We start from the raw sequence: 26347 nt of genomic DNA, 5'->3' as shown, positions 1-26347 counted from the left end.
TTAATACTTTTTAGTATGTGAGGTATTTTTCTAAGTGCTAATGATGCTAAGGAAAAAAATACCATCTCTGCCTTCATTAAGCTCATATTCTAAATTATAGAGGCAATAAAATGAGTAGCTAAATAAGAAAAATATACCAAATAATTCTAAGTTACTCTCAGAAGGGTGTATGTTAGATGTTGAGGGAATAGAAAAAGGCCTTCAGAAGAAAATAATTTTAATTGACTCTTAAAAGAAGCCAGAACAACTAAAAGGCATAATAAGAAGGAAGAATATTTTTTGATTGGGACAAAGCCAGGAAAGGCAAATAGATGGAAGATATAAGGATCTTTTCTAGAAATAATAGTGCAGCTTTGTCATAGGTCATTTGGAGAGGAGTTGAATGTAACATTATTAAGAAGATAGGAGAGTTACAGATTATGGCAAGCTTTAAAGAATTATTATTATAAAGATAAAATTAACTAAATTCATTAATTTTGTTGTCAAGATATGCAATGTATTATTATCATAACAGAAATGTTTTGATGCAGTCTAAGGAGAGATGGAACAATGGATGTTAGTTTATTAATGCTACTTCAGGGAGAAGGTCTTTTTAGCAGCAGGTATGGCTTTCTATTCAGTGTGGAAAGTATATTATTTTGGAGCAAAGTAAAATATCAATATGTTTATCACTTGGATCTAACATCCCTTAAGGTTATTTCACTTTTCTTGTTCTGAATTTAAATTAAGCAAGTACATTTCCATTATTTTTCCACTTGATAAATTATTTTATTCTATATCTGTTAAGATTCTTACAGGGTACGAACACAGTGGAATTGATAGAGACAATAATTATCTAATTTAGCATGGTTCAGTATGATTGATCTGATCCTACAAGGAGATGTTATGGACCAGAACTTGAAACAAGGTACTAAGTGGAATTTATGAGATAATGATTCTCTAATTGACATGTAGTTAGTACTTATTATAATTCCACAAGATTCACACCTTTAAGAGAGCATATATATGCTAGGAGCCTGGACCAGGATTCACTTAGGGAGATTCACAAGCCAGGATTCTGTCGAAGAGATCCACAAGCCAGAGAAGGCAGTCGAGCAAAATCAAGGAAGACAGAGAAGTAGTGGCAGGCTGTCCTGTGGAGAACACTGAAACTAATATCCGGAAGGCCTCCAGAAAACTAGCAGAGCCCCAAGTGAAGGACATAAGATTTTGATGGATACAATAAAGGATTTGGACTTTAATACCTAGCTTCATTCAGGGTGATTACACAGAACTAAAACGTAGGCTGCCTCCAGAAACTCCCAAGAAACCTGGTCCCAGAGAACATTACATTTTAGAGAAGAACATTTTATATATATATATATATATATATATATATATACACATATATATATATATATACACACACATATATATATATATATATATATATATATATATATATATATATCCATGTAAAGATAATTTTCAAAATTCATTTTTGTAAAATTTTAAGTACTAATTTCCCCTTTCCCCAACTTTGTTCTTCCCTAAGACAGAAAACCATCTGATATAGATTATACATGCATAATTATATTAAACATATTTTCACATTAGTCATGTTATGTAAGAAAAAAAAGGGGGGAAACCTGAGGAAGAAAAAAACTACAACAAAAATAAAAATAGTATGCTTTAATCTACATTGAAACTCAATAATTCTTTCTGTGGATGTGGATAATATTTTTCATTATGAGTCTTTTGGAATTGTCTTGGTCCTTTGTATTACTGAGAAGGGCTAAGTTATTCATAATTGATCACTGAACAATTTCCTGATACTGGATGTAATATTTTTTCACTTCACTTAGTATTAGTTCATGCAAGACTTTCGAGGTTATTCTGAAATTGGCCTGCTAGTGATTTCCTTTAGCACAACAGTATTTCATTACATTCATATATTATAAATTGCTTAGTCATTCCGTAATAGATGGGCATCCTCTGAATTTTCAATGCTTTGCTACCACAAAAAATTGCTATAACTATTTTTAGACATATTGATTATTTCCACTTTTTTATGATCTTTTCGGGAGATAGATGTAGTAGTGATGTTGTTGGGTCAAAGAGTTTGCACAATTCTATAGACATGAACGTGGATATCATTCCAAGGAAATGTCTATTATTACATTGTTTTTAATAGGATTTTCTACTGTGTACAGAATTATTTGAGAGGGCAACAACAAAATGCATCCAGAAGTTTTTTAGCTTAAAAATAAATATTTTTGTTATTTAAATAAATTGACATTCTACCTTATAAAACTATCTTATAGTGTCATTTGGCATGATTCCATCCTCTAAAATCCAGTCCACTCTGGATGTCCAAATGGAATCAAATTCTTAAGTCTGCAAGCTGAGAACCAAACATTTTGGGAAAGAGAAAACTAATTTGGAAAGTAGCAATTCCTTCTTAAACTTAATGCACTAATGTTAATGCTTTTCACATAAAATTATATAGAGGAATGTCTTCTTGTGTATATACTCCCCCTCATACACACAAATATATACCCACATTTATATGTGTGCATATGTATGTGCATATGTTTACTAAAAGGTTTAAATTAATTTTTGATCTAATCAGTGTTGGGATTTCCTCCAAGATGCAGATGCCCACATATTCATGCCTACTAATCATTCAATTCCTCCTACATATATATCACAGGAGGCTACCTGATATGTAGAAGAGGTCTTAGGATAGATAGAGTTAAGGTAACCAAATTAACTAAAGATATAACACGATACTATAGGTATATTTAATTGATTAATATTTAAACCTTTTTCATGTAATTATATTAGACAATTATAATGGACAATTGAATCAACTTTGTGACTTATTAAAATACTTTGGATTTAAATAGTATTTAGGATTTTGAAAATAAGTTACAAGTATTGTTGATGGAGAAATTGGACATATATGTATTATATGTTTAGAGTATTGTGCGTATTTATATTTGGGGGAGATATTTTTAATTGATAAATTTTGTTTGAACATAAAATTAGTTTTCTAGCAAATGATTTAATAATAGTAGCTTCACACTAAATCAAAAATTTATGTAAAATGACAACATAGCATTACTACTAACAGCTATTGTAACATTCCATACTTATCATTTAATATTTAGTTATTAATTCTGTTTATATCATGTTTTATCTGTTTTTAATATGATAAATGCTTATTTAATTTAACATGATGAAACTTTATGATGTTTTAATCTGTCATTTGAAACCAAGAGTGTCTTCATATTCATTCTTTTCCATGAGGTGATAATTCCATTATTTTCATATATGACAATATATTCAGTTATTTCTGAATTGTTGCTGATAATATTTTTCTGCTTTTTTTGCTGTTGTACTTAGTTGTCATTACTATGAATATTTTGAAATATGCATATATATAAGTACATATATATATATATATATATATATGTATATATATATATATATATATATATATCTTCTCCATTTTCTTTCTCCAATTTCTTCCAAATTAAAACAATTTCTAGTCATATAAAAAGTTCTCTAAATCACTATTGATCAGAGAAATGCCAATTAAGACAACTTGTACCACTATACACTTCTCACATTGGCTAAGATGATAGGAAAAGAAAATGACAAATGTTGGAGGGAATGTGGGAAAATTGAGACACTAAATACATTGTTGGTAGAATTGTGAAGTGATCCCACCATTCTGGAGAGCAATTTGGAACTATGCCTAAAGGGTTAAAAACTATGCATACCCTTTGATCTAGCAGTATCATTACTGTATCTGTATCTCAAAGAGATCATAAAAAAGGGAAAAGAACCCACATGTGCACAAATGTTTCTGATAGTCCTTTTTGAAATTCAAGGATGCCCATTAGTTGTGGAATGCCTTGTTCTATAAGAAATAATCAGAAGAATGATTTCAGAAAGGCCTGATACTGAGTGAAACGAGGAGAACCAAGACAACATTGTACATAGCAACATGAAGATTATGTGATGATCGACTATGATGGATTCGGTTCTTTCCATCAGTGAAATGATTCAGACTAATTCTAAAAGACTAGTGACTAGGAGAGCCATCTGCATCAAGAAAGAAGACTGTGGGGACTGAATATGAATCACAACATAGTATTTTCACCTCTTTTATTGTTGTTTTTTGGTTTCTTTCTCTTTTTTTTTTCTTTTTGATCTGATTTTTCTTGTGCAATGTGATATTGCATTGATGTGCAATGTGGAAACATTCATGGAAGAATTGCATATGTATATATGTTCTGAATTATTTTCTCTCTAGGGGAGTGAGTGGGAAAGGGGAGGGAGTAAAATTTGGAACACAAGGTTTTACAAGGTTTATAATGTTAGAAATTATCTTTGCATATATTTTGAAAATAAAATGCTATTATTAAAAAAAGAATAGTTTCTTCCTCCTTTGTCTTTTTCAATCGAGTTGTTGATCACTGTCTTCCTTTTGACTATCATTGCTATCCATAATTTTGATTGAATCCTGAAAAAATAATATATTTTACTCCAGCCTTTTATTTAACGATGTAAATTTTCCATTTTGTATTATTTTTATCCTTTGGTAATTACTATTTTATTTTTATTATTTTGTACACTATAACCTTGTTTACAAAGAAATTGAGGTTTGAAAACGGATTTTGCTTAAATGGTGAGATATATTTAATAAAATCTATTTCTATTCCATTTTTCCTCATCTCTTTCTCTCATTCAGTCTTTGTTCACAATTTTTCTATTCTTTATTTTTTTATTCCTTCTTCAAACTCTATCATTCTATGACTTGTTTTCTTTGTTCTTTCTTATCCTACCCTAAATGACCCATTTTTCTTAATCTTGCCACTGTTTTCTATTCTCATCTGATTCCCTTGTTTAATATATTTCTATAACAAACTTTTTATGTATTTGTGTAGGTATCCAAACTTTAGGTTCATTTGAAAGTGAGAATACTACATCCCTTATTTTCTCTATCTCTTCTTCTGTCTTAATCTTTTTTTCAGTACCCTAATTGCATGAAGTAGTAAGTCCCCCAGACTAATGTCCTATATTTCTTAATATGTTCTACTTTCTTGTCTTTTATTTTCTTTTAGGACCTTTACAATGTTATGTAGAATTCTGATCAGCTCCTGTAGCAAACTTTCTTAATGACCCTTAAGGATCATAGAGGTTCATAATATACTTTTTTCTTCTCTTTTTACTATAATATCAACACTTCATCATTCAATATGTCTTTAAAGACTATTGTGTTTGTATTTATAGCATCTACCCAGTTTTTGTCTCATAAGTAATAGTCAAAATTCCTCTAATTAATGTTCCATTTTGCTCAAATTGTATGAAATTTTACTCAGTGTTCCTAAGTAAAATGTACTTGCTTAAGGCGTACATCATTTCCCCACAGAATATTAGATTCCAATATAGTCTTTGTTTTATATTATTAGCCATCTGAGTATGTGTGTCATTTATCAGTCAGGTGACAGTGGATAGAGTGCTTGGCTTGAAGTTGAGGACTAACTTCACCCTCTTGCTAGGTGTATCATGCAAGATAAATTTCTAAATTTCTATTTGCTTTAATTTCCTCAAATGTAAAATGGCAAAAATAATACCCTTTTTCTGAGGATCTAATGAGGTAATATTTATAATCCTTCTAGAAAAGTGCTTACTACATAGTAGACATATTAAAAATGCTTGTTTCCTTGCTTCCTTCTCTTGTTTCTTTTATCCCATCTCTTCTCTCCTCCCCTTCCCTCGCTTCCTTCTTCCCTTCCTCTCCTTCCTTCCTTCCTTCCTTTCTTCTTTCCTTTCTTCCTCATTATTACAGACTTTTTTTTTTTTGAGCCAGAAACTGTGCTTTTATCTCTGAGCTTCTTAAAAAGTTTCATTTTGAGATTTCTTCCAAATAACTGGTAACTTCATCCTACTGTGAAGTATCTTTCTTTTTCTAATTATAATAGGTAGAGACGATTTTTATTCATTATTTATTCAAATGTGATATCTAGATTTTCAAAGAGTTTAGGTAATAAGATCATTTATTGACATTCTCTCCTTGATGTATTTTTCTGGTTATTTGTTTTTGATGGGAAATGTAATTTTCTAATTTTATTTTTTAAATTTTTTTCCAGTCCTTTGAGTTTGTTAGTATTTCTTGTTTTGTTTTTTTTCTATAAAATCACTGATTATATTTTCTCAAATGTTATTTCAAATATGTTACTTGAGCAAAATTTTATATACAGTGCACAAAGCTGTTTATTCTCTTTCCAAATGTTTCCAGGAATCCTTTCAGAAATTTTAAGAAAGCTTATGGTATATCTAACCATTTCCTTGAGATTTTCCCTGAATACAATATTTAATTATTAAGTTATTTCACATTTGTTTCTAGAGAATTTTTGGCTCCACAGTATTTCTTTATAATCAGTGCTTCATTCTGCTTATTTAAATTTTATGCCTTAAAATGTGATTTTGTTTTGGAACCAGACTCTGTACACTTCTGGAAGAAATGGAGAAATATTTTCACAACCATTAGCAATCTAAAACACTCTCTTCTTCACTTTCTTCAGTTTTACTTTTCTTGACATTACCCTCTCCTTATTCAATAGCTACCTATCTAAAACTCCTCAATCTCCCTTGCTAGATCTTTATCTAGATATTTAACTATCTTGACTGCCAGGGATCTGTCCTATATATTATCTTCTCAATTCCCAATATGCTGTTTTTCCTGGTGATCTCATCAATCATGGTTTTAGTTACAGTTAATCATCTAAGAATATTTCTATTAATTTGTATACAATAACATTTCATTTTGCTTGAGTTCGAGGGCTTTCTAAGATTTTTTTTCTTTTCTGAGAGCATCCTGCTCATCATTTTCCATAGAAAAAATAATATTTTGTCATAATCATATAACAAAATTTATTCAGACATTCCCAATTGATGGCCATCCCCTCAATTTCCATTTCTTTTGCTCTGAGAACAGAGCTACTATAAATATTTTCCTTTTTTTCTAAAATCTATTTTGAGATTTATATCTAGTAATGGTACTGTTAGGTCAAAGAATATGCATGAATTTATAGCTCTTTGGGTATATTTCATACATTTTGATCTTTTATCATTTGGGACATCACTCATATTTTTTAAAATAAATTTGGCTCAATTTTATGCTTCAGAAATGAGGCCTTAACAGAGAAACTTGCTTCCCAATTATTTTCCTACTGAACACTCCCTTCCCCAATATACCCTCTCTTTTATTGCCCCATTATTGTATCCCATTCTCCTTCTACTTTCCTATAGAGGCCTGAATCTATACCAATATTGAATGTGTATGTAGTTTCATCTTTGAGCTAACTGAGAGTAAGCTCACTCACTCTCCCTCTCCTTCCTCTCTTTCCCTTCATTCTAAAAGCCTTTTCTTGTCCCTCTCCATGGCAGATAATTTACACCATTCTACTTCTACCTTTCCCTTTCTCCCAGTACATTCATATCTCATCCATTAACTTTATTTTTTTAGAGATTATCCTTTCATATTCAACTCATCTGTACCCTCTATTTACATATACTCTTTCTAATCCCCTAATAATGAGCTATAAATATCATCCTCCCAAGTAGGAATTTAAGAAGATAAACTTTATTAAGTCTCTTGTGATAGCCCTTTATTGATTACATTTTTATGCTTCTCCTGAGTCTTGTATTTGAAAATCACATCTTCTATCCAGCTCTGGTCTTTTCATCACAAATGGTTGAAAAATCTCCTATTTCACTCCCCTGAAAGATTATATTCACTTTTGCTGGATAGATGATTCTTGTTTGTAATCCTACCTTTATTTCTTTCTAGAATATTTTATCCCAAACGTAATTGTCCTTTAATTTAGAATCTGCTAAATCATGTATTATCCTGATTGTAACACCACTATACTTGAATTGCTTCTTTCTAAATACATGCAATATTTTCTCCTTAACCTGGGAGTTCTGGAATGTGGAAAAGAGAGTTTTCATTTAGGGATCTCTTTCACTAGGTAATCATTGGATTCTTTCTATTTCTGTTTTATCTTCTGGTTCTAGAATATCATGACAGTTTTCCTTGGTAATTTATTGAAAATTGATATTCAGGATTTTTTTTAATCATGATTTTCAGATAGGCCAATGATTTTTAAAATATTTCTCCTGGATCTATTTTCAAAGTCAGTTGTTTTTACAAGAAGATATTTCTAATTTTTCTTTTTTCTTTTTTTTTTTTTGCTTTATTATTTCTTCATTTTTCATATCCATTTGCTCAATTCTAATTTAAAAAAGTAGTTTCCTCAATGAGCTTTTGTACCTCTTTTTATTTTTATTTTTTGCTAATTTTGCTTTTAAAGGCATTTTCTCTTCATTATGTTTTTCTATTTCCTCTTGCACCACTTTCCAATCTTTTCCTAAATTTCTTCTAGCCCAATTGATTTTCAAAATCCTATTTGAGCTCTTCCATGACTTGAGAACAATTGCAACTTTTCTTGGAGCCTTTAGACATAAAAATTTGACTTTCTTTTCTTCTCAGTGTGTGTCCTTGTCACCATTGTAATTTTCTATGGCCAGAATTTCTTCTGTTGTCTGATTATTTTCCTAGCCTGTTTGCTTGGCTTTTAACTACTTGTTAAAATAGAATTCCACTGTCCCAAGTTTCAGCTATTTTGTACACCTCTTTTAGATTTCCTTCTAGGTTTCTAACGACAAGCACTCTTTTCTCCCCTGTCACCATTAGGAATGTTTCTGCCACCTGCAGCTGTAAGAGCTAATGTGTTAAAGGGAAAGAGTCCTTCCTCAGTTCTTTTTTATGTTCAATATTAATATACATGTATATATATATATATTAATTTTATAATTATAACATTTTTTACAACATTATCCCTTGTATTCCGTTCTGTTCCGAATTTTCCCCTACTGCCCTCCACCCCCTGCCCTAGATGGGAGGCATTCCCATACATAATAAATATGTTATAGTATATCCTAGATATAATATATATGTGCAGAACCGCATTCTGTTGTTGTTGTTGTTGTTACAAAGGAAGAATTGGATTCGGAAGGTAAAAATAACCTAGGGAGAAAAACAAAAAAATGCTAACAGTTTACACTCACTTCCCAGTGTTCCTTTTCTGGATGTAGCTAATGCTCTCCACCATTGATCAATTGGAATTGGATTAGCTCTTCTCTATGTTGAAGATATCCACTTCCATCAGAATACATCCTCATACAGTATCATTGTTGAAGTGTATAATGATCTCCTAGTTCTGCTCGTTTCACTCAGCATCAGTTGATGTAAGTCTCTCCAAGCCTCTCTGTATTCATCCTCTTGGTCATTTCTTACAGAACAATAATATTCCATAACATTCACATGCCATAATTTGCCCAACGATTCACCAATTGATGGGCATCAGTTCATTTTCCAGTTTCTAGCCACTACAAAAAGGGCTGCCACAAACATTTTGGCACGTACAAGGCCCTTTCCCTTCTTTAGTACTTCCTTGGGATATAAGCCCAGTAGCAGCACTGCTGAATCAAAGGGTATGCACAGTTTGATAACTTTTGGGGCATAATTCCAGATTGATCTCCAGAATGGTTGGATTCTTTCACAACTCCACCAACAATGCATCAGTGTACCAGTTTTTCCACATCCCATCCAACATTCATCATTATTTGTTCCTGTCATCTTAGCCAATCTGACAGGTGTGTAGTGGTATATCAGAGTTGTCTTAATTTGCATTTCTCTGATCAATAGTGATTTGGAACATTTTTTCATATGAATGGATATAGTGTCAATGTCACCATCTGAAAATTGTCTCTTCATACATATCCTTTGACCATTTATCAATTGGAGAATGGCTTGATTTCTTATAAATTAGAGCCAACTCCCTGTATATTTTGGAGATGAGGCCTTTATCAGAAACTTTAACTGTAAAAATATTTTCCCAATTTGTTACTTTCCTTCTAATCTTGTTTCCATTAGTTTTGTTTGTATAAAATCTTTTTAATTTGATGTAAAAAAATTTTTCTATTTTGTGATCAATAATGATCTCTAGTTCTCCCTTGTACACAAACTCCTTCCTCCTCCACAAGTCTGAGAGGTCAACAATCCCATGTTCCTCTAATTTATTTATGATCTCATTCTTTATGCCTAAATCATGGAGCCATTTTGATCTTATCTTAATATGTGGTGTTAAGTGTGTGTCCATGCCTAGTTTCTGCCATACTAATTTCCAGGTTTCCCAGCAGTTTTTGTCAAATAATGAATTCTTATCCCAGAAGTTGGGATCTTTGGGTTTGTCAAACACTAGATTGCTATTTTTATTCACTATCTTGCCCTGTGAATCTAACCTATTCCACTGATCAACTAGTCTATTTCTTAGCCAATACCAAATGGTTTTGGTAACTGCTGCTTTATAATATAGTTCTAGATCAGGTACAACTAGGCCAGCTTCATTTGTTTTTTTTTTTTTTTTTTTTTTCATTATTTCCCTTGAAATTCTCGACCTTTTCTTCTTCCATATGAATTTTGTAGTTATTTTTTCTAGGTCATTAAAATAGTTTCTTGGGAGTCTGATTGGTATAGCACTAAATAAATAGATTAGTTTAGGGAGTATTGTCATCTTGATTATATTAACTCTGTCTATCCAAGAGCCCTTAATGGATTTCCAATTATTTAAATCTCACTTTATGTGGCAAGTGTTTTGTAATGTTGCTCATATAATTCCTGACTTTGCTTTGGTAGATATATTCCCAAATATTTTAAACTATTGACCGTTATTTTGAATGGAATTTCTCTTTGTATCTCTTGTTGTTGGATTGTGTTGGTAATGTATAAAAATGCTAAGGATTTATGTGGATTTATTTTGTATCCAGCAACTTTGCTAAAGTTGTGAATTATTTCTAATAACTTTTTATTAGAATCTCTGGGGTTCTCTAAGTATACCATCATGTCATTTGCAAAGAGTGATAGTTTGATTTCCTCATTACCTATTCTAATTCCTTGAATCTCTTTCTTGGCTCTTATTGCTGAGGCTAGCATTTCTAGTACAATGTTGAATAGTAATGGTCATAGCGGGCAACTTTGTGTCACTCCTGATCTTACTGGGAAAGGTTCTAGTTCATCGCCATTACATATGATGCTTACTGACGGTTGTAAATATATGCTCCTGATTATGCTAAGGAATAGTCCATTTATTCCTATACTTTCAAGTGTTTTTAGTTGGAATGGATGTTGGATTTTATCAAATGCTTTTCTGCATCTATTGAGATGATCATATGTTTTTTGTTAATTTGATTATTAATATGGTCAATTATACTAATAGTGTTCATAATATTGAACCAGCCCTGCATTACTGGTATAAATCTCACTTGGTCATAGTGTATTATCCTGGGGATAATTTTCTGTAGTCTTTTTGCTAACATTTTATTTAAGATTTTAGCATCAATATTCATTAAGGAGATTAGTCTATAATTTTCTTTCTCAGTTTTCAGCCTACCTGGTTTAGGTATCGGTAACATGTCTGTGCCATAAAAGGAATTTTGTAGGACTCCTTTAATCTTTGTTTTTTCAAATAGTTTATATGGTATTGGAGTTAGTTGTTCTTTAAATGTTTGGTAGAATTCACATGTAAATCCATCTGGTCCAGGGGATTTTTTCTTAGGAAGTTGGTTAATAGTTGTTCTATTTCTTTTTCTGAAATGGGACTATTTAGACTATTTACTTCTTCCTCTGTTAATCTGGGCAAGCTATATTTCTGAAGGTATTCTTCCATTTCATTTAAGTTATCGAATTTATTGGCATATAGTTGAGCAAAGTAGCTCCTAACTATTGTTCTAATTTCCTCTTCATTAGTGGTGAGTTCTCCCTTTTCATTTTCAAGACTAGCAATTTGCTTTTCCACTTTTTTTTAATCAGATTTAGTAAGGGTTTATCTATTTTGTTGGTTTTTTCATAGAACCAACTCTTAGTTTTATTAATTAATTCAATAGTTTTTTTTAACTTTCAATTTTATTAATCTCACCTTTTATTTTTAGAATTTGAAGTTTCGTGTTTGTCTGGGGGTTTTTAATTTGTTCCTTTTCTAGCAATTTGAGTTGTAAGCCCAATTTGGTGATCTTCTCTTTCTCTATTTTAGGCAAGTGGGCCTTTAGAGATATAAAACTTCCCCTTATTTTTTTTTAATTTTTTATTATATATATATATATATATTTTTATAATATTATCCCTTGTATTCATTTTTCCAAATTATCCCCCCCTCCCTCTATTCCCTCCCCCCGATGACAGGCAATCCCATACATTTTACATGTGTTACACTATAGTCTAGGTACAATACATGTGTGTAAATACCATTTTCTTGTTGCACAATAAACTTTAGATTCCGAAGGTACATGTAACCTGGGCAGACAGATATTAGTGCTAACAATTTACATTCACTTCCCAGTGTTTCTTCTCTGGGTGTAGCTACCTCTGTCCATCATTGATCAACTGGAAGTGAGTTGGCTCTTCTTTATGTTGAAGATTTCCACTTCCATCAGAATACATCCTCATACAGTATTGTTGTTGAAGTGTACAGTGATCTTCTGGTTCTGCTCATTTCACTCAGCATCAGTTGATTTAAGTCTCTCCAGGCCTCTCTGTATTCCTCCTGCTGGTCATTTCTTACAGAGCAATAATATTCCATAACCTTCATATACCACAATTTACCCAACCATTCTCCAACTGATGGACATCGATTCATCTTCCAGTTTCTAGCTATAACAAAAAGAGCTGCCACAAACATTTTGGCACATATATGTCTCTTTCCGCTCTTTAGTATTTCTTTGGGATATAATCCCAGTAGTAGCGCTGCTGGGTCAAAGGGTATGCACAGTAACACTTCCCCTTATTACTGCTTTGGCTGTATCCCACACATTTTGGTATGATGTGTCATTATTGTCATTTTCTTAGGTGAAGTTATTAATTATGTCTATGATTTGCTGTTTTACCCAATCATTCTTTAGTATAAGATTAATTAATTTCAAAATTTTTTTTGGTCTATTTTCCCCTGGCTTTTTATTAAATGTAATTTTAATTGTATTGTGGTCTGAAAAGGATGCATTGACTATATCTGCCTTACTGCATTTGATTTTGAGGTTTTTATGTCCTAGCATATGATCAATTTTTCTATAGCTTCCATGAACTGCTGAGAAGAAAGTGTACACCTTTCTGTCTCCATTTAGCTTTCGCCAAAGATCTAGCATATCAAACTTTTCTAGTATTCTATTTACCTCTTTGACTTCTTCCTTTTTTTTTGTGGTTTGAATTCTGAGAGTGCAAGGCTGAGATTTCCCACTATTTTAGTTTTGCTGTCTATTTCTCTTTTCAGCTCTCTTAATTTATCTTTTAAGAATTTAGATGCTGCACCACTTGGTGCATATATGTTTAATATTGATACTGCTTCATTATCAATGCTACCCTTTAGCAGGATATAATGCTGTTCCTTATCTTTTTTAATTAGATCAATTTTTGTTTTTCCTTGATCTGAGATGAGGAGGGCTGCCCCTGCTTTTTTGGCTTCACCTGAAGCATAATAGATTCTGCTCCACCCTTTTACTTTTTGTTTGAATGTATCACCCTGTTTCAGTTGTGTTTCCTGTAAAGGACATATAGTAGATTCTGGCTTTTAATCCAGTCTGCTATCTGCTTCTTCTTTATGGAGGAGTTTACCCCATTCACATTTATGGTTAGAATGACTAATTCTATATTGCTTGCCATCCTATTAACCCCTGCCTATGCTTTTCCCCTTTCCTTCCCTCTTACCCCCCTACCCAGTATTAAACTTGTGAACACCACTTGCTTTCCACAACCCTCTCTTATTAGTATCCCTCCCCCACCTTAAAGTTCCTCTTCCTATTTTACCCCTTTTCCTCACAATTTCTATATTCCCTTCCCCTTAGCTTACTCCTTCCCTTTCACTTTTCACTGAAGTGGAAGAACTTTCACCATAAATCGAATATGTCTATTGATACACACTATGCTCATCCCCCTCCTTTCTTTCTCTCAGATATAATAGGTTACCTTTGCCTCTTCATGAGATGTAGTACCATCACTTTACACTTTTTTATGATATAATTTCCTTTCCACCTCTAGTTTCTAGGACATATTATACATGCGTTCTTTACATATCTTTATGACAGAAATATAGTTCTCAAGATTTCTTTTTACGTTTTTACATATCTCTTGAGTTCTGTATTTGAAGATCAAACATTTTGTGTAGATCTGGTTTTTTCATCAAGAATAGATGGAATTCATTTATTTTGTTAAATGTCCATCTTCTTCCCTGGAAAAGGATCCAGGCTGTGTGAGCTACCTGCCTCACTCTTGCTGCCTGCCCTCAGTCTGTGCCCAGTTGGTTCAACCCTCCCCCAAGCAAACACAGATCTTCTCTGGGGAATTTCAAGGATGTCTTCATTTGGTGATTATTTGTGGGTTTCTTTTCTGATCAAGCATTAATTCCGAGGCTTGTCATGAAGTAAGTCCTGAGAGAAAACGCAGAGCTCAAGCAGCTATCTGCCTCCACGCTGCCATCTTGGCCAGAAGTCCCTTCCTCAGTTCTAATAACAAAACTTCCTGTGAGATTAGGCCTCTGGAAGCTGCCATCACCACTACTGCCTATGACTACTCTTGATTTGCTATTTCCAAGGCCCTGTCACCCTATTGACAAATCTTTTCTTCTGACCATGCAAGTCATCTTAGGTATCTCTGGGATAATCAGTCTGCAAACCACCATTGCTACCTTTCATTCATATGTCCTGCTTTGCTGGGACTGGAGCTGGAACTACACTGAGACTGCACACTGGTTTTACACCTTACTACCACAGCCCTTTTTGGCTGACCTTCCAAGTCCTCTTTGTTGTCTCTGGACTAAGAGGTCTGTAAGCTACCAGTGCAGTCATTGATTCAAAGGTCCCTAGATCTGTTCCTCCTTTATTGCTAGGAGCTGGGTCTGAGTCTGGCCTCAGGGCTGCTCTAATATGGCCTGGACTGGGATTGCATAATGGGCTCCTATCCTAGTTTCTCTTCTGCTGACCTTCCAAGTTTCCTTAATGTCTCTGGACTGAGAGGTTTAGAAACTGCCAGTAGCACAGCTGATAAAAAAAAAAATCCCTAGACTTGCTTCTGCATTTTTGGCTGCCAGGGCTGCTCTGGCATGGCCTGCACTTGCATTGCATGTTGGAAACCTCCTTAGTGTCACAGACATTTTCTGCTGACCTTCTAAATTGTTTGTGGCTGGAAAATGTTCTATTCCTTTTTAACGTACTCTGACGCTCTAAATTTGTTTAGAGTCACTATGTAAAGCAATTTGGAATGGTTTGGAGGAGAGGTTGAGTGAGTTCCTGTCTTTACTCATCACATTGGCTCTACTCCTCCTATTGGGTTTCTAATAGGGGGTTTTCCTATGAGGCATGTTTTTAGAATTAAACTAAGTATCTTTCAAGTTAAAAAAAATGTGATTCTGTAATTCTATGAAACAGAATATCTTATTTGTTCCATATGGACAGAGCTGGTATAATATTTTAAAGGACAAAAATGAATTAGACAAATTCATGACAGTTACCTATATGTTATAATTTAATGAATTTTTAAACTCATATTTACATAAAACATTTGATTTTTCAGTGATTGAAATGTGCATAATTAACAATTTCCTTGATTTCAAATATTAGATTGAGAAAACATTTCTAACAGAAATCAATTATCTTAGAGACCTTGTTACTATTAGATAGAATAGAAAATTAACTATCATTCCACAGAGTATATGGTTCAGAGAGAATTGTATATAAAATGAACATATTATTTAAGAGCTATTATAAGAAAATATCATGAGAAAACTGAAACATGTGATGTTATTAGAATAAGGGAGGATTGTCCTTGTTTAGAATTCAGTGATGCTAATCTTGAGTTAGCCTGTTAGAATGCATGGGTTCTAGACAAATGGGCTGTGGGTAGGTATGCAAATCCTTATTGTAGAATTCTTCCCTATTCTGCACAGTTTTTAATGATTTCAACCTACTCATGTCTACCTCTTCCTCCAAAGAAAAATAATATCTTAAAAATAATTCTCAAATTAACTTATTATAAAATGATGTATTTAGTGTTAATTGTGTTGAAGGATCATTGTTCTATTAAACTTACTGAAAAAAGGATTCCCTCTAAATTTTTGTCACTTTAGCAACTAACACAGAATAAAATAATATATAAATTGAACATGTCCCTTTTTTGTCTTTCGAAGATCTGTACGTACACACCCCTCAAGATCAGAGAGAAGGAATTGCTAGGTAATATGTTCAAAAAAAATATAGTCTAATTTTATATTTTGCTTAGGGTAGCCATTAGGGGATACTATTCTCCTTCAGTAAATATATTAAAAATTGAAATGTAACTCTTTTCATTTCATCATTTTTGTATATTTTAGTAAATTATTGTGTGTCTGCCTCTCTGTGTGGGTATATGGGTGTGTATTCTGGGTACTATAGAACAATACAATGATCTCATTTTTCTTGAATTCTTAAGTGTTTTGGGTCTTTTAATTTTCTGAATTTGGACATAAATTCCAGTAGTTTTTTATGTTCATAAATCTCTGACCTCTGAAATCTCTAAAACTCTGAACCAACATTTTCCTTGCTTGCTATGATAGTGCTAAAATAACATTCTTCACAAAACGAGTGCTAGTGATCAGGGCTAATCTACTTAATACCATGCTTATTTTATATTATTTTTTTCTTTTTATTTCTATGTTGTTATATTTTAAGATTAACATTTGTATAAAAATAATGTCCTCGTAAATGTTTCTAATATTTAGAAACCTAGTGCCAGACAATAATCACATCTTTAAAATGCTAACACTTTTCCATCCTAGAAGTTTTCTCATTGTCACCCTATATTTTATATCCTTTTTTTTTTTTTTGGCATTACATCAAACTACATCTTTTAACTCCATGTGGCCCTAGATATCCAAAATATGCTGGACTGCTACCTTCTACTCTTGAAAATAAGCTTTATCTCTTGTTCCTGTCAGGAGCCACTCTCCTGGTACTTCACCTCCAACAAGGAAGTCAAGGAACAAATCCCTATACAACTGTCATCAGTGCTGCTTCATCAGTTGAGTGGCAGAGACTACTATCTAGTCATGCAATCCAATTGTTTCTTTTTCTCCATCCCTGATGATTATGTATCACCTTTGTGACACACTCAGGCTCTGTTCCCCTCATGACCTAAACAATTTATTAATCATGATAAATGCACTTTCAAGTCTGAAAATTATATGAAACAAATATTTTTGCATTTTGTTCTTATTGCTGGCAAAATATTACTGTTGACTAAGATTCCTAGATGGAATGCAGAAATGCATTTCTCTGTTAGCATCACAGGTAAAAATAAAAGCCTTACAGAAATTGCAAGGAGAGAACATTTTGTGAGAGGAAAATTGACTGGTTATACATTTAATTAAACAAAAATATTTCATAGTTATTCCCCAAGATTCAAAACCAAATAATACTGGATACTTCCAGAGATATTTGCCATGACTTAAAATGAAATTTCTTGATACAATCACAGAAGTGCATTGAATAAAGCTCCAACTAATAAAAATAGAAATCAAAAAGGGAAATCATAAAAGTACAAGAAAAATAAAAAAAATCTACTAAATGAAGAATAGTTTCTATAATAAAAGATTATCAGAATCAAAAGGCAAATTTAAAAGTGATTATTTTAAAGAATGACATAAAGATAATCTAACAAAGTATATAGTGTTCAACTAATGAAGTATTAAAAAGAAAATACATATATCAAGAAACACATGTTAGCAAAGTAGTAGAAAAGATTAGTGAATTATATACTGAAATACTTTTAAATTTCAAAATAAAAGCATGAAAGAAGAAAATTTGAAAATCTACTTTAAATGATTAAATTGAAAATTGCCTTTTGAATTGTAAAATATATTTTTTCAGTAATCAAGAAGATTCATAGATTGTTAATTGTTTTTTATGACACAAAAATCAATAGTCCAAAATAAAAAAAATAGAATTCTTTCAGAGGCACTATATACTATTGTCAATTATATGCCCAAATAAAACTGAACATTTCAAAGAAATGTTGAACACTTAAAAAATCAGTATTTCAAATAAATCTTGAAATAAAGTCAATCAATGACTCCAATTTATAAGAAATCAAGCCATTCTCCAAGTGATAAATGGTCAAAGGATATGAACAAACAATTGTCAAATAAATTGAAACTATTTCTAGCCATAGGAAAAGATGCTCCAAGTCATTATTAAATGGAGAAATGCAAATTAAGAAAACTCTGAGATATCACTACATACCTGTCAGATTGGGTAGAATGACAGGGAAAGATAATGCAGAATGTTGGAGAGGATGTGGGAAAACTGGGACACTGATGCATTGTTGGTGTAATTGTGAATACATCCAGCCATTCTGTAGAGTGATTTGGAACTATGCTCAAAAAGTTATCAAGCTCTGCATACCCTTTGATCCAGCAGTGTTACTACTGGGTTATATACCAAAGAGATTTTAAAGAAGGGAAAATGATGTGTATGTGCAAGAATGTTTGTGGCAGCCCTCTTTTTAGTGGCCAGAAACTGGAAACTGAGTGGATGCCCATCAATTGGAGAATGGCTGAATAAATTGTGGTATATGAATGTTGTGGAATATTATTATTCTGTAAGAAATGACCAGCAGGATGTTTCAGAAAGGCCTGAAGTGACTTACATGAACTGAAGCTGAGTGAAATGAGCAGAACCAGGAGATCATTATATACTTCAACTAGAATACTATATGATGATCAATTCTGATGGACATGGCCCTCTTCAACAATGAGATGAACCAAATCAGTTCTAATAGAGCAGTAATGAACTGAACCAGCTACACTCAGCGGGAGAACTCTGGGGGATGACTATGAACCACTATATAGAATTCCCAATCCCTCTATTTTTGTCTGCCTGCATTTTTGATTTCCTTCACAGGCTAATTGTACACTATTTTAAAGTCCGATTCTTTTGTACAGCAAAACAACTGTATGGACATGTATACATATATTGTATTTAGCTTATACTTTAACATATTTAACATGTATTGGTCAACCTGCCATCGGGGGGAAAGAGTTGGGGGAAGGAGGGGAAAATAGGGACAAAAAGTTTTGCAACTGTCAATGCTGAAAAATTACCATGAATATATCTTGTGAATAAAAAGCTATCAAAAAAAAAAAAAAAAGAAAGAAAGAAAGAAAAAGAAATGAAGTCAATCAAGAAAACTTCATATGGACTACAAAAGTTAATAAATATCCTGCATCATATAGAATTGCAAATAAATTCTGCCAGATGTTTATATAGAAATGTATTCCTATACAACTCAAACTATCCTCAAAATAAGGAGGTATTTTAACAAATCATGTTTATGAGTTATATTTGATCTTGATACTCAACTGTAAGTGAAATTATGCAAAGTGCAGTAGTAGTACTTCATTGTCAATTTGCTCAAATGGATATGTAGTCTCATCAATCTCTATATTGCCTCCAACAATGTTAACTTTGACTCCTCTGTGCTTACTGATTAAATGGAAGTTCAAGTTGAAATTGCTTTAATAAATGTCCCATTTTTTTTCATTTCCATATTTTCTTTTAACTTTGTCATAATTCCGGTCTCCATTTGTCTGACTACACATAGAGAGATGCTTCAATAATGACTCATACCATGAATAAATTATTTCTTATCTATTAGAATCTAATCAATTTCACTTCTGATGTTTTCTAGGGATTACTGTATACTATATATTTCTGCCAACTGCTATTCAAACAGCAACTTAGATGTCAGATATGCTAATCTAAAGCAGCAGATCATCTTAAATGAAAGAAAGGATGTAACATATTCCAGAGAAATCAAATCTCTATCACCAATAAAACCAACTTATTGTTCTCCCTAGAAGCTCTCCTGAAGACAGCCAGGTACTTTAGAATGGTAATTCCTTCTAGACCTCAACTTCTTAAACTATGCATAGTTCATCACACCATTTTAAGTGGAAGATTAAATTATAATTTATTATCAATAATTGTTTGATATGAATACATATTTTATATACCTATACACCCAGGGACACATAAAAATTTCCTGGGCAAAAAAGGATTGTGAGTGGAAAGAGTTTTAGAAGCCCTGCTCTAAGCAAAATAACTGTATGGACATGTATACATATATTGTATTTAACATATACTTTAACATATTTAATATGTATTGGTCTATCTGCCATCTGGGGGAGGGGGTAGAGGGAAGGAGGGGAAAAATTGGAACAAAAGTTTCTGCAATTGATGATGCTAAAAAATTACCCATGTATATATCTTGTAAATAAAAAGCTATAATATTAATAATAATAATAATAATAATAATAATAATAATAACAATAAAGACATATATAAAAAAGAATCCCTGCTCTAAATCACCATTTTTGCTGCCAGTCTAGAACATGCAACCAACACTGAGGGAGGAAATCAATATGAAGAAAGGCCCCTTCTTTATACAACTACCACCAATTGTTGCGTGTCTGCTCAAATGAATATCTAAAGCCAAGAGAATAAAATAGAACCGCCACTCAAATTACTAGTTTATTTTAAATTCAAATCTATAAACTTATACTAGGAAACAACTTTTGTGAAGAAGTAGCCTGGTTATTGCTTCTCTGGGTGCTGCAAGGACAATTAATTGTTTTTTGACCATCAAAGTCCTTAGACAGTGTTAAATGAATCAAGACAAGAAAATAATATTATTTTATTAATGGAAATGATATTGTATGTGATATATTACTGTCTGTTTTGCTACTGTACCCTACTGAACCATGGTACTTTTCAATCTTAGGTGTACATAAACATTTCTATAGATGTTATCGTCTACTAGAATATAAACTACTTGAGAGTAAAAACTGTCTTATTTTTCTATTTCTATCAGCACATAGGAACTTTGCACATAGTAAGCAAGCATTTAATATATAGTTTTAAAATTCATTTATTCTAATTCATTTCAAGATATTTATGCATGAGATTTCTATATCATCTCCAAGCTTTTGACTTTGGTTATAATTTTCAAGATATCAAGTACACCTCAAAGCATGATGACACAATGGACTCAGACTTCATGCAAAATTACTAATGAATATTAATGCAAGTATATTCAAGATATTTTAGCATTTGAAAATGCATGCAATTATTCTTTTCTCCCGTTAGATTTTTATTTGGAAATTTAAAAAGAATCAGAATTAGCAACATAACAACCATAAATAATCATATAAAATAAAAACAGTATAAAACACTTGATTATGTCATTAAAAATCCAAAACATCAGGCAACTAGGTGGTACAGTGGATAGGGCACCAGCCCTGAAGTCAGGAAGACCTGAGATCAATTCTGGTTGTAGACAGCTGTGTGACCCTGGGCAAGTCATTTAACTCTAATTGCCTCAGAGAAAAAAAAAAAAATCCAAAATGTCAATAAAAACCTATGCATATATTTAACAAGATTAAAAACCTTTGCAATATAAAGACATTTCCTTAAAATATTTATAAATATTTAAAATCAATGACTACTTTTTATTTTAATACATAATGAAAAATTTCCCAATCAATTTGTCTCATATTCATGAATATCAAGTTCATGAGCATAAAAAGCAAATGTCCAATATATAAATTATATTATCAGGCAGTTATCAAAGGAAATAATTCAAGGCAAAAACAATCTGGAAAAAGAAAAAACTCCAAACTGATAAAAAATTTTAAAAAATTAAATAAAAACAACTTTTTTTTTCCATCTCACATTTATTAAATTGGTAGTGACAAAAATGGAACTTAAGAAGCAATGGGAAAACACACTTATATTCTGCTAGTGGAAATGTTAACTAGTAAAGTTATTCTGGAAAGAATATGTAAAGGGCTGAAACTAGGAAAAAGGTGTGCTAGAATCAGGCAATCAACCACTTAAGGCCAATTACCTATTCAACATAAGACAATGACTCTATTAACATAGTTTGGGAAAAATGGTCTTTCTCACAGTTTGGTGCTGGCTCAATGTTTGGGGTTAAGGTAATCATAGATAAGGATTAGAAGGTGGGGTGACAGAGGTCAGAGACTCATTTGGTGGCAAGTCTAGGAGGAGAAAGGTGGAGATTCTGGACTCCAGAATCAAGAAGAGATCTTTGGCAAACTCGTGGCAATTTGCCTGTTTCTTTAACTTCTCCCCTTACAGACCAATAATTTTTACTTATCCTGACTCTGGATGATCCTGAGACTTCCAGGGAGCTAGTTTGGACTTAACAAGAGTATATACAAAAAGTTTCTAAATTGTGGAAATCTTACATGAAAAAGATCTCCTGGTAATGTTCACTTCACTTTGAGTGAGTTCATATAGGTAGTCATAGATTATTCTGAAATCAACCCTCATCATTTATATAGGACAAAAAAAATCTATGAAAACTGTATGTTATAATTTATTCAACTATAACTAATTGATATCCTTCTTAATTTTGAATTCATTGCCAACACAAACAAGAACTAATAGAAATATTTCTACACTTATATGTTCTTTTATCTTTTTCTTTATTGGCTTTGGAATAACTAGTAGCAGTATTTCTGTAGAAAAACTTCTGCAAAGCTTTATAGCCCTTTGCACATAATTCCAAACAGCTCTTCAAAATGGTCGAACCATTTGCAATTCTATCAATGGTTCATCAATGCATTTTCCCCCACATATCCTCAATTATTTGTTATTATTATAAGTATGAGATGTTTTTAAAGAATTGTTTAGTTCATATTTTTCCAATCAAAAATAATTTAGAGGATTTCTTTTTATTGCAACTATATATAGCTTTGAGTTCTTATATATATTTAAAAAACGAGACCTTTATCAGAGAAATATTTTGTAAGTTTTTAATTATTTCATTTTCTATAATATCTTTAAGAAAAATTTAATTTTCCTGATGTTCACTTTCAATTAGGTCTATTTTCCTTTTGTTTTGATGGAGATAATGATTGCTATTATTGCTTCTTTTTTTGTGGAAGGATGATATATTTTGCATCAAACCAGTACTTTACTTCGGTATCTTCTTTTTGTCTCAACTCTCTTTTAAATAACATATTGTTGGATTCTGGTTTCTAAACCATAAGACTAATCCTTTCATTTGATGGGTTAGCTCATCCCATTGACATTCATGATTACTTTTTAGTTCCTCATTCTCAATTTCTTCTGTTATTGTAATCTTTTTTTTTTATCTTTTCCTTTTCAGATGTCTCATCTTCTAGCCATGATTTCCCATAAACTACTCCATCATTGTATTCCTCCGTTTTTATTCTTATCCTTTTCCTCTCTTACTTCTCTATTATGCCCAACTGTCTATATATGTCTCTCTGTGTATAAACATATATGCATATATTTAGTTATATATGTATGTATGTGGGATAGGATATGTTCAGAAAATACTAGTACCTCTTGTGTGAGAGCTGCTGAGTCTCTCTCTCTCTCTCTCTCTCTCTCTCTCTCTCTCTCTCTCTCTTTTTTTTTTTTTTTTTTTTTGCTACTTTCTGCCTTTAGTGACTACTTGAGCCACTTAACTCTCTCTTTTGCCTTCAAGAAACTATAGCATGAGCAATCACAACATCCCAGTAACTCATTTCAGCAAACAGGCTAAAGGAGATTTAAAATAGCTGAGGGGTCTCAAATGCATTGAAAATTTAGGAGGATTGTTTATCCCAAGCATGTGAAAAGATCTCCTGGTGAAATGGATAGAGGACACATATTTATTGCAATGCATATGAAGGCAGCTGAAACAGGAACTATGCAGAACTTTGACTTTGGTCAGAATCAGAGACATCAACATCATTCACTGTATTTCAAACCAATATCTGTCATTTTGATTCTTTCCTGCAATGGGACTGTGATGTCTCAGAAAGAAAGAGCAAGGATGATGATGTCATACAACTCTGCCTCATATAAATCCAATTTATAAACAAACCAAAAGAAATCACCCATATCACTTTATCATTTTTAACAATCTCAAAGTCCTGTAGCAAAATTGTCTAATGTAATTGTAAAAACAAAGCTGGAACTGGATTCCTGATTTTGTTTATTTGTTTGTTTGTTTGTTTTGTTTTGTTTTGTTTTTTTCTGTATTGGTCATAGATAAGGGGAGTGCTATGAAGCTGGTGTAGATTTTGCAATCAGAACTAAACTAGCCCACACGTTTATATGCCTATCAAAATAAGTGAATGACAGCCTCATGACAATGTGATTGTTACTTGCAAGAAAATATAACATCATGATTATTAGTGCGTCTGCTCCCATAATGATGAATTGGAATTAATGAATTCTAATTAATGACTAGATTAATGAAAATTTTTATAAAGAGCCAGAGATTCTCTTCATCAATGTGCCAAAAGGGGACAAACTTATAATTTTAGGTGACTTTAATGCTAGAAGAATCAAAGATTACTAGATATGACAGGAACTCCTTGGGAGATATGGAAAAGGAAACAATAACAACAATTGCTTCTTAAAACATATGACTTGTGCATCTCATAATTTTCTCATCACTAACACTATCTTCCAATTTCATAAACACAATAAAAGTCCATGAATACAGTCTTACAGCAAACACTGTCATTTAATAGATATATAATTTTAAGGAGACAATGCAATATATATGTGAGAGTGATGAAGTCAATGTGTAGTGCACAGTGCTGAAGTGATTATAGACATTCTCTTCAAGCTAAATATTCACATTCAAAAAAGTAGAGGCACCCAGGCAAAATGGCTACAATGTCAGCAACTGAGAACACTTCTCTTATTGGAAACAATTCACTGCTAACTTAGAAGAAAGTTTGAACCAACAATATTTATTTATTTTATATATGCCAACCATGGCAATACTTAAACAGAAATATAGTGGACAGCTTCAGAGATTTGGTGTACAGAAATGCATTTGCTCATCTGGGTCACACATCAATACTGGTTTTGTGAAAATTACAGGGAAATTCTGAGGCTGCTAAATGAAAAAGGGAACTCCTTGGGGATAACCAACAGGATAGTTTATCTATCTCTAAAAAAGTAGTTTTTAATTCCATCAAAAGTGAAATGCAAGTGAAGCTTAAAGAGAATAGAATTCTTGGGTCAGGGACAAAAGATAAATGAAATTCAGTTTTAACATTTTTGTATGCGTTGAAGGCTATTTAAGACCTATGACTCTTCTCAACTACTCAGTATTGATGTAGCCACAGTGCTTAGTGATAAGGATATGATCCTGAAAAGACAGGTCGAACACTTATATGTTGTTCTCAAAGGACTGTCATCAATCAATGCTGAAGCCACTGAACATTTATGTTGGGTTGAAGTCATTTGTTTTTTACTTGCAATCAGGGGAAACGTATTAAGTGAAAAAGATCTAATTTCTTCTAGAATTTCTACAATTCATAAATCACAGAAGTACTTTAGATATCAGGAACATAATCAAAAAGAAAAGAAAAGAAAAAAAATTACTTAAAATCAAAACACATGGGCTCAAGTGTTTTTCCATGTTTGCTTAATGTGGGCATGTGATTTTAATTCTCTGACCTCTGTTTGCCTCAATTACAAAAAGGAGAGAACAATGTTATCACTAAGTATTTCTGAAGTCTTTCTCTTGTGGTAAAGTACAAAATGTTAATTAAAAAGGAAATCAAGATACTTGCATCTAAGCATTACTCAGTTTTACTTAATTATATGAATTTGGATGAAAGCAATGATATAGTAGAGGTGACAGATTGTTTAGAATCATTGTGCGAGATATTTACTTATTATTTAGAATCACATAATTATCAGAACATCTATGAGCATTAATTTATGTCTTGTCCCTTTAAATGTGATTTTTTTATTCAGTGCCCACTAAATTAACATATTAGAATAACTAAATTAAAAAAATAGTGCTAAAAGTTGATAAAACCTTATTGGATCAAATTAATTTCAGAGATTGGAGGAGCAGAGAATATAGCCATGTGACTGGTGTAGTTGCCTTGCAGGAGACAGCTTCTTCAAAAGTCCTTGGCACTGGGGCAGCTAGGTGGCGCAGTGGATAGAGCACCAGCCTTGAATTCAGGAAGATCCAAGTTCAAATCTGATCTCAGACACTTCCTAGCTGTGTGACCCAGGGCAAGTCACTTAACCCCAGCCTCAGGGAAAAAAAAGAAAGTCCTTGGCACTTTTGCAGGTAAGGATTAAAGATTGGGAGGTAGCCCTAGAAAAGGTGACTAATGATCACAGCATCAGAGATACA

Source organism: Sminthopsis crassicaudata, chromosome 4 (genome assembly GCF_048593235.1).
Source record: "Sminthopsis crassicaudata isolate SCR6 chromosome 4, ASM4859323v1, whole genome shotgun sequence".
Lineage (NCBI taxonomy): Eukaryota > Metazoa > Chordata > Mammalia > Dasyuromorphia > Dasyuridae > Sminthopsis > Sminthopsis crassicaudata.
Note: the sequence above shows the minus strand (reverse complement) of the source record.